Source organism: Talpa occidentalis, unplaced genomic scaffold (genome assembly GCF_014898055.3).
Source record: "Talpa occidentalis isolate TD23 unplaced genomic scaffold, MPIMG_talOcc4v2.1 talOcc4.6, whole genome shotgun sequence".
NCBI classification, from domain to species: Eukaryota; Metazoa; Chordata; class Mammalia; order Eulipotyphla; family Talpidae; genus Talpa; species Talpa occidentalis.
In genome coordinates, this window is record NW_023604972.1 from 120,544,767 (window position 1) to 120,555,656 (window position 10,890).

General features: G+C 40.1%; 1 long non-coding RNA gene across 1 annotated transcript; it reads right to left on the reverse strand.

Annotated features, from left to right (window-relative positions):
* Nucleotides 1-1,917: 1,917 nt before the first annotated feature.
* On the reverse strand, nt 1,918-7,492 carry LOC119261046 (uncharacterized). Its single transcript, XR_005128893.2, has 3 exons — nt 7,329-7,492; nt 5,995-6,056; nt 1,918-2,333 (listed from the first exon to the last, which is right to left on the reverse strand). It is a non-coding gene; the product is annotated as an uncharacterized LOC119261046 (long non-coding RNA).
* Between the last annotated feature and the right edge of the window lie 3,398 nt (nt 7,493-10,890).

A 10,890-nucleotide genomic window follows, 5' to 3' on the forward strand; every position in this document is an offset into this window, starting at 1 on the left:
GATTTACTGGAAAGCTCTCAGGTACATCTTGAAGATCTCTGAGTCTCAATTCTCTAATCTGAAAAATGGGTATATATACTGCTCAACGTTGTTACCAAGATCACAAGAGACCCTGTGTGTGAAATTTACTGAACAGGTGTTAATAGTCACAGTCTGTATTTCAGGATTTTAAACACTTAAAAGGAAGATAAATCCCTTCCAGAGGACTACTCATTGGTTGGAATCATAGAGATTTAAATCTGGATAGAATCATGACAACCATCCCGCTTGCTTATGTCATAGAAAAGCTATGTCATAGAAATCGAAGACTAGAAATACCAAATGACTCACCCAAGAGAACAGTATTGGACACCATTAAAATAAACAAAAAACTACAACTGAATTTTTTTTTTAAGATTTATTTATTTTTATTTATTTATTTATTTATTTATTTATTTATTTATACAAGCACTGGGTACAGTCAGAAGCGTGGAAGGGTGAGAGAATTCACCAGAGCCAGAGCGGGGAGCAGAGCAGGCAGAAGGACCGAGGTACACTGCTGAGGGGAGCAGCGGGCAGCAGGAGAAGTCTGTGTGCCATGCAGGACCCTCCTCCAGTGGCCAGGGAGCAGCCAGGGATCGAACCAGCGCTGCAGAGGCTGCAGGCAGCTTCGCAACCTAGCACTCAACCGCTGCGCCACCAGGGAGGCCCTGAATTATTTTTTTTTTAATAGGAGACTATCACCTCACATAAAAAGAAGTGTAGAGTGGACTTGTTCAAAGTCAAGATTGTTAAGACTCAGACCTTCCCCTCATGTTGATGAAACAGTTGCCACAATCCCCAGTATCATATCTTCACATGATAATATTCAGAGGCAGGAAAGTGTGTGTGTGTGTGTGTGTGTGTGTGTGTGTGTGTGTGTGTTTGTGTATGTGTGTTGGGGAAGGTAGGAAAGGACACTCTCCTTATACATCTTTTTCCCTAAGAGTGTAACTTTCCCAGAGGCCTCTCAGGAGATGCCCTCAGGTCCCTTTAACCAGAGCTAAGTTACATGCCCACCTCTAAACTAATCACTAACCAAAAAATGAACAGGATTGCCAACATTCTGTTAGATGATTCAAGACATTTGCCCTGGGACCACTTTCCCTGAGCATGTTGCTAACCATGCCTAACTAAAATCAGAGTTTCTATTACTAGTGAGAAATGAGTAATAGTTATTGAGTAGGCAGCCAGCAGGGTCTGCCGTCCTGCCAAATAGTCACATTCTTCCTAGGATTTGTTAGAGGCAGTAGCATGTTTGTTAACAAGTTGCTCTTGTCACATAAAGAAGTGACTCCATGATACCCACGATGTAGTTGCTTCTATAAATAGGCGAATTTCTTCAAGAGTTGTGATCTTTTATAATATACATGAATATTTCATTCTCCAAATATTAGGAAATGCTAAGTTAAACTCTAATAAATTAGTTTCTAAATAAGAAAGTTAGCTAAAGTATTTATTCATTATTTCCAAACATTTTTTTTCGATTCCTACTATCAACCAGGAACTATTTTTGGTGCAGTTTAAACATGGTACTAGGATAAATGGCCAACTATTTGGAAAAGCAAAGTAAATAAGTGCCTAATCTATTAAAGAATTAGATAGTTTAAAAACAATATATATAGAAACAAGATTAGTAAGACATAATAGAAATAAGGCAAAAAAATCAAAAAGGAAAATATTAAATTGCAGAGTTTTAAAATTTTTACACATACAAAAACTAATATGTTAAAAAATAAAAGAACAAAATGGAGAAAATAATTGTAATATATTTGAGAGGACTTGATCCTTTCATATATAAAAAGCTTTATGAATCAATAAGAAAAAGAGGAAAACCTAAAAATGGTCAAAAGACCCAAGTTAATAAGTCATAAAATGAGAAATATAAAGGCTCAATAAACAAATTTAAAATGTTTCCTTACTAGTAGAGTGCATATTTAAGCAATACAATACCATTTTAATATATAAAGGTGACAAATAACATTAATAAGTATTGGTATGAGTGTGTGAGGAATGGATAATGGGTGGTTGTGCAAAGGCAGTGTGGAGAAAATGCCTCTTGTTGGCTGCACCAGTGGGCATCCCCGGACTCCAGTCAATGAGAAGCTCTAGGGAGTGAGTGCCCACTTCACAACACCTAGATGTTTCTCCAGGCTGAGGGATGGGTCGGTGGGTTCTCAACTCAAAGACAAGGGGGCTCAACACAAGTCAGAGCCCCAAGCACCACACAAAGGACTTCTACTCCAGAGACGGCCTGCAAACTCCACATGAGGGCTGTGGCATAAAGGAGAGTGTGGCCAGCCTGGACGGAGACCCTGTCAGGGGAGAAGCAAAAATCAGGAAGTTTCTTTGACCCTCAATACCTGAGAAAGATATTAGTGCACTGCTCCCACAATATTCACAAAATTCAAAATAAAAACCAAAACAAAACAATAAAGGAAACTCAACAAACTCTAAATTTTTTCCCATCAGCATGACTTCATGTTATTTTCAAACCTCAAACAGCAATTGCCTTTCAACTGCATTTTGTCTGCACTGGGGCACAGGCTTTTAATCATCACTGAGGTCTCATTCTGCTACATCCTTGCCTTCAATTAAAGTTCCCTTTGTGCTAAATCATGGTTCATGTGTTTATGTGGGATGGAGGGAAATTTCCTGCCTCAGTTTAGACTCAGGTGTCAATATGATAAATATCTGGATAACACGGTAGATGTGAGACAGATTCTTACACACACACACACACACACACACACACACACACACACACACACACAGTCTCTCTCCTCTCCTCCCCCTCCCCCACAATGGCTCTAGAGACCTAGAACATAAAATAGGAACAGAGAATGGCAAGAGAACGTGAAGAAATTTTTGGAGAAAACAGTATTTTGAACTCTTCCACTCACTCTCTGCTATGGTGGGGGTGTTGGGAAGCACCTAATGAGGATTCTTTTTTTTTTTTTAATTTTATGTATCTTTTTACATCATTTTTCATTTTTGCACAATGTGTGTATTTTCATCTTGGTTATAGTCCCCATACAATTCCCACCCCCCTTATTTTGACCGTTATCCCTCCCCCCCATAACGTGTCTCTGGTTTATAGTTGCTTGTTGATTTTGAATTTTACTTTATTATAATTAGTCTTTTTCCTGGTCCCTTATTTAAGTTTTCTAGATTCCTGCTATGAGGGAGACCATCCGGTATTTTTCTTTTTCTTTCTGGCTTATTTCGCTGAGCATGATCCCTTCTAGCTCCATCCATGTTGCTGCAAATTGCATGAGTTTATCTTTTTTGAATGCTGAGTAATATTCCATTGTGTATATGTGCACATATAGTCATCTATTTGATCTATTTGATCTAGTCATCTATTTTTGGGCATTTCTGTTGATTCCAAATCTTAGCTATTTGTGAATAGTGTTGCTGTAAACATGTGAATAGTGTTGCTGTGAAAAGTGTTGCAGGACTCTTTCTGAGGTGATGTCTAAGGAGAGTTGACACTGTCCCTGCAGTGGAAGGTCTGAATTACCAGGGCTGTGGCAGAGTCCTGGGGGAAGCAGGAGGCCTCAGAGAAGAAGGCTGAAGGTGGATGGCCACTACCTGGACTGAAAGAGGTAGCACAGAGGAGCCCCACAGCAAACCACAGATTCCTTTGACACAGAAAAGAACCCTCTGCCAGGTTTCTAATCCTAATCTGATTAGGAACTACCAGCCCCCTATCCCTTATCCCTACCCAACCACTCTGGAAGTGGAAAAGAAACACATTGGTAAGCAAGGAAGGAGGAAGACAGCTTTGAGGGGAGGTGGGGTTAGGCATCAAAGGTGGAGGGAAAGACTTGCTGCCAGTCGGGTGTAGAGTATTCACCACCTCCAGTGTAGACAGTTTCTTACTCAAAACTACACGAGGTAAAGGGACTCAAGCTGTCACGTTCCTGGAAATGAGTATGAAAGCCACAGACTTGCCTGATTTGTTATCTGGGTTAAGAGAATTTGATCCTCATGACCCTCAAATAAAGTCAAAAGGTACCAAGGAAAGCAAAAATAAAATTGGGTCTTGAAAGTATATTTCACGAGTTAGATTTATTCAATACACTGATCTCACTAATGATTATCAAACACCAAACACGGTTTGTTTGTTTGTTTGTTGCCAGGTACTATTCTCAGAGAGGTGAGGTGACTGAATTGAAGTTTGAGGCCAGTGGACTGGCTCCACTCCAAATGTCTTTGCCTTTATACCAAAACGTCCTGATCTGGAGCACCTGCAGCCTCTTGTATTTAGAAAGATTCCCACCCAAGAAGGCTTGGAGCAGAGGCCTGTTGATGATTCGCTCTGCACTCTGCATTGAATGGCCGAGAACAGCTTTGCCATCCAGGTATAGAGACAGCAATGCAGCACTCCTGGGAGGTCATCTGATTTGAATTGCATGTCAGGCAGCAAGCCGGGGGCAGATAGACAAATGTGGGAACACTCACACTCACTGGCCCTGGCCAGGTGGCAAGGAGCCACACAGCCCCACACCCCTGGTGGTGGATAAAGCAAGAAAGTAGGAACCAAACTTGGCCCCATTGACAACCTGCTGGAATAGACTATACAAACCATGAACTTCCATCGTGGAAAGATAACTACCCAGCAGGGTGTCTAAGTCAGCAGACCAGAAAGAAAAAGGATAGAGAGAATTTAGAATTTGACAAAAAGATGTGTCTGAAAACCAACATTAAACTTGCGGTGATCACCAGGGTCTTTCGGTAATCAGGGTCAGTGTTTGAAACAGAAAAACCTCGTTTTCATCAATATTTAACCTAATGTGTCAGGAAACTGGATAAGTGACTTCTTTTTTTTTTTTTTTTATAAAGTCTCAATAAATCAGGTTCAAACCGACTAGTAAATTTCCAGGCAATCTACCTGTCACTCCCCAGCCCCCTCCACCTCGGGAAACCACATAAACATATCAACAGAAGCAGGTTCCTCTCAAGGACAGGCTGCTGCATTCTTCAGATTACTAAATCTTCATGAAAAGCCACCATTGTCCTGGCAAGGCATTCAAGCCACCCAGATCGACTAGTCTCCTACAGAATCGGGTTCAGACAGCAGGGGCTCCCTGCCCTGCTCTGGGAGGTAATGGCACCAGTGGATGGGGGCAGGGGTGGGGTGGGGGGAAGGTCACTCATTTATCTTAGTGGGGTGCTAACTTTGAAGCACATGGAAGGCTACTTAAATGTTAACATTTCGAAGGGGAAAGCACAAACACCCAGCTTTCAAGCCATCAAATTTTTCTTTTAAGAGATAACCACTTCTGACTCAGAAGACAAATATTAAAAATAAAAATACCCAATCCAAACAAAAACCAGACCCGCTCTCCACCATGCATACGATCTTGGTGGTCTCCAGGTGAAAGAAAAGTTGCGTGTGTGTGTGTGTGTGTGTGTGTGTGTGTGTGTGTGTGTGTGTGTAAGTACAGCATAGCACAGATATTTTTTCAAAGTTTCTCTTTCCCACCTTTCAAAGGTTAGCTAAGTTATACAAATTCATCTGACCCAAGCAAATCCCATTTATAAGTGATGAAACATCGTCTTATGAAAGATAAACAGAGAGATTTCATTAGCAAGAAGCAAAAAAAAAAAAAAAAAAAAAAAATAAAACCCTGGATTCAGTAAAGGAAAAATTATCTTAAAAAATTTAAACAATGAGGCTTAAAGTCAAGGCACTATTGCATGTCTTAGCAGTTAAGAGTTCCTGGCCTTGCTCCTCTCTCGCTCCACAGCCCCACAAATGCAAGAGAATGTTGCAAAGAAAGAACAAAATTGATATTCTTTCTTTGCATTCAAAGCTAAGATTTTAGTTGTTTAAGCTGCGTATAAGCTTAAAACAGGAAGTTCCAAGGCCAGGATTTCGGATTTTGACTTTTCCTCCTGCCAAGATCTCTTCATTAGAAACCACTTCTATCTCCCATTAACGGCCTTCAGTAGGGGAAGGTGACTCACCCACAGGGATGGGTGCTGCTCCAGCCAGCTTCCAGAGGTAATACTTTCGCCCTGGAGGAAAGCTGCAAAAAAAAAAAAAAAAAAAAAAAAAATCAGCCTCAGCTTTCTGGCTCTACCAGGACAAAGAGAAGAAAGTAGGACTAGGATGTCATGCTAATTCCTCTTCCACAAGAAAATCTTCCCCAAAGACTTAGATTGGCATAAAGGCTTAGAAATTGTACAAAATGAAGCAAGTTTTCTATTATAAGCAGGTTTATTAGCCTAATGAAGCATCTTGGGGGTGGGGGTGGGCGTGGGGAATCCCCACAGAGGGTGGGCGACCATGTCAAGAGGGATTTTGAGGTGTAAAGAGTTGCTTTCTTATTTGGTAGGTTAGCAGCCTCCCACATACAGAATCTCTGGTTCTAGTCCTGACTGCCCGGAGTGTAGAAAAAGCAAAACAGAAAGATTGTCTTTTGCCTTTCTCTCTTAATTCACACCCTTGCCCAGACAAAATCTTGCCTTTACTGTATGCCTTTGCCTCCTAAACCCACTTGAGGAAGAAAAATTCCAGACAAACAAATAAAAACCACCCAGTCTTGTGTCTGGTTTGATATAATTTTCAAATGCTTGAAGCACAAATAACAGCATCCACAATGGTTTCAAATCTGCCTGCCTGCCTTCTCTCTCATCCTTCCTACCTGAAGTCTCTCTTGCTTCTTTTCCTTCCATGTCCTTTTCGCTATTTATTTCAGCCAGTGGAATGAACTTTGCATTGGAAATTTGGGGCAAGGTGTGAGTTATTTAGATTAACCTTGGCAGAGATAGCAAAGATTAATTTATGGAAAATAGAAGTTGGCAGAAGACATAGCAGTAGATGTTTCCCCAGGAACAGGATTAACAAAGAAAAAACAAAAGGAAAAGATGTTACATCCGGCATATTTCAAGGACATAAGAAAACACATGGGCTGTATAAAATAAGAGTAAGCTCCAAGTTGGCTCAATTCATGAAGAATTAAGGAGGCAGCAATATAAATGTGAAAGACAATATAAAAACAGCAATGAATTTCTTTATTCTGCACCCTGTAAACCAACATACACACACACACACACACACACACACACACACACATTCGATGGAGGCTAAGAGTAGAAAATTTAGGATGGAGGTGTCACAAGACCAGAAACTGGAGGTGGAGAAAAATGCTGAACTTAGTTAGTCATTAATCCAGCTCCAAAAATGAAAACTCCTCAGTCGCCAACTGCTGTAGCAAGTGTCAGACTCTATAGAAAGTATCACGAGGCGCAGACCAGAAATAAGGGTAAGGAGATGGGGGGCCATTATAGAGAATCACCTTACAAAAATTCCAAAATCCATCTACAACAAGACCCCAGCCTGCTTTTCTGGTTTCATCCCTCCATAGTCTTCCATTCTTTGGACAAACTGGAAAGTTTTAACAGCTCTACACTTTTGATCAATTCCTGCTATCCCCTGTATGTTTCTCAAAATTCTGTCATCTTTCCAGGCTCTTCTCAAATGCATTCTCTTCCATGAAGTCACAATGGCCCATCTTTCTTCCCTCAGACTCCATGGTAGGTGTTGGTCATGCAGGGCAAACTCATCGCCACTCTGCCTTGGGTAGTTTACTTATATAGTTGTCTACCCCAGAAACTCCCCAGGGAGACTTATTTTTAGCCTTGTGTTCTTAGAGGGCTGGTAAAGTGCCTTCCATAATATAGGAACTGAATAAATATTTGTGAAAAAGGAGAGTAAAGCAACCAGCTGGCTCTGGCACTTCAGTTTTCCACTCTGCTCTTAATTACTGGGTGCTCCAGCAGGTCCTTCCACCTCTCTCTGCTTCTTGTCCTCTTACTTGAAAAAGGAGAATTTGAACTTAAATGTCTCTAAGTTAATAGTCTAACTCAAATGCAATCTAATTTCTTCTGCTAGCTGAATAAATTTGGAGAAATACTGACAGGTTTGTTTGGCCACATCCAAAGGAAAACCTCCCCAACAAGGTATTTCCAGGAACTTCCGGTCATAGCATTGTCACCATCAGGACTGACTGCATAAAATCATATTTAATGGGGAAAGGTCTGGGGAGCAAGGTTGTGATCCCAGGGCTGTCTGGGATCCCAGGCCTGTCTGACCACTCCCCCCCCAACATTTTTATGTGCAGATATTTAAATGGCATGTTGTTTCCCCAAGACTTAAAATTAATTCCACAGAGTTCTCCTTTCAAAACCTTATTGGGTCTGGTGAGAAATGATGACGGGATCAAGGTCTGCCATTATTTACTTTTTAATTTAATTTCCTGAGTCAGTCTTACCTCTCCCTACTCACAGGATCCCAGGGTAAGTGGTGACCCCTATTTTGAAGGAGGCATTTACTTATTAATTTATTTATTTATCCATCCGTTCACTCTTTCATTTATTTTAGGCAGCTCCTATTGCAAAGACCATTCTCTAGCTCTGCCATTTTGCTAACTAAAGGGAACATGTTTGTGCTTTATCCTTGTGATAAACTGTCATACATCAACTGAGAGAGTAAAGGGTATTTTTGACTCCTGGAGATGATATTGAATATTGTGGTTCACTAATGAGTTTGTAGGATAAATAATACTAAATATATATATGCACATATATGTGCATTTTAATATATAATGTTAACCCTACAACATTCATCTAAAAGAACAGGAAGGAACTATAAAAAGTAAGACTCTCTGGGAAAGCACCACTTTATTGCTGGTCAACACTATTACTAGCTGATATTTTGCAAACTACTTCATTTTTAAACCCAGTGTCATTTAATATGGGTGACATCATTGTGAAACAAGCAGAGATGGTGTTATTATTCTTATCCCCATTGAACAGATGGGAGAACTGTCTTCCAAGCTAGTCAAATGGCACACTGGGGACAGTCAGAGTCTCCAGCTAAAAGACCTGGGTCCTGGTACCATCATCTTGCCACCATATTGTCTGCCCCGGAAAAGCACCTGGAAAACATTAATTCCAATGCCTGCCTTTTAGAAATGAGAAAAAGAAGACACAGACTATGCCAAGGCCTCCCAGCTAGCTGGGTAGAGGCTGACTGAGCAGCAGGCCCTGTGATCCCAGTCAGCAGACAAGTCCCCTGCTCACCAAAAGGGAACAAATGAATAAAAACTCAGTGGTTTTGTATTAGGCAGTATTAAATCATGTGATAGCAAAGATATCCTATACTTTTCAATAGTCTGTGTAAGTATTAAAACAGTGACAAAATAATAGGGATGCTTGGACAGGAAGAAAATAATAAGTATGGTGCTTAATGCTACATTCCAGTCAAATTTATAATAAACTTAACTTGCAAAGGTAGTGACTTTATGAATTATATATTTGCTGTACATAAAGATATGCATCGTATATTATCAAATATCACAATCGATATGGTATATATGCACAATGGAATATTATTCAGCAATCAAAAAAGATAAACTCATGCCATTCACAGCAACGTGAATGGAGCTAGAAGGAATTATGCTCAGTGAAATAAGCCAGAAGGAAAAAGAAAAATATCGGATGGTTTCACTTATAACAGGAATATGGGGGAACCAAATAAGACATCAGTGTAAAAAGAAAAGAACAGTACAAAACACATTAAAGCAAAAACAGGCAATTATAAACCAGAGACATACTGCAGGGGAGGAGGCAGGAGAGGGATAAGAGGGAAGGAGGGAGGAGCACAGAGGACTGTGGTGATGGTGCATGGGTGCCTTGGGGAAGGAAATTCTATGGGGACTCGATCTGAGGGGGTGGGGGGAAGCAAATATTGTCTAAAAAATGTAAAAAATGATAAATGTTAAAATAAAAAAAATTTTGTGATCACATACACTTATTTATAATCAAACAATTTAGTGATTATATATAAGTTTGATGAAATATAATTTACATCGGTACTGGGGATATATATATCCTGTTAGGCAGATAAATTAGGCAAAAATAGAAAGCAGGTGATCTGAATTATTTAATTGGTATCCTACAATCCAATGTGTATTTTTTCTCCTGTTTGTTAGTCTTGCAGTATCTGTTTTATGAATCAGTAACATCCGTTTACCCTGATATCCTGTACCATTTTATTTTGATCGTTAACACGCTTTTGCCTTCTGTTAGAGTTCAGGTCACCCCAGTGTACTACCTTTCCCCCGGCAAGCCTCCACATGCACACCATGTAATTCCAGCTACAGTGGTGACTTTCCTCTCACTATTTCTTCTACTCAGAACCTCACCCCACATTTACTTGCCTGGCTTTATAGCACCTATCCTGTGAGACTGGATGGAGCCTGATCGCTAAAGACAATGACCTAAACTCTCAGAATAATATTCTTCCTCTGGGTTTTAACCAGGATACCCACCTGCCTTAGTCCTCACCCTGTTTCATTCACATTTCCTGCTTACATCTTCTGTCCAATTCCCCAAATGCAGTTGGTCAAGGATTTTCACTAGTCCTTAAAGTGACAAAGCGTTGATAACTAAAGTTGGAGCACTAGAATCCAGGCTGTCACTACTGGTGGTGACTCACTTCTAACCAGCAGCTCTTGCAGAAGACTGTTTAGCTCAGCTGTTTGAACTCCATTCAGCAACATCATCTTTATCATTTCTCCATTTATGTAAAATCCCCCCTCTTTTTATTTTTTCCTTACATTTTCATGTAAATTATGCCTTTCTCACATTTGGTGGATACTTTCATCTCATAATGTATGACAAGAGTGGTTTTTTTTTTTCTTTAAAATGTATAGGAGAGTTCCTTTATAATAGCTAAGACTTGGAAACAACCTAAGTGCCCTAAAATAGATGACTGGATCAAGAAAGTATGGCTTATATACACAATGGAATATTATTCAGCAATCAAAAAAGATAAACGTATGCCATTTGCAGCAA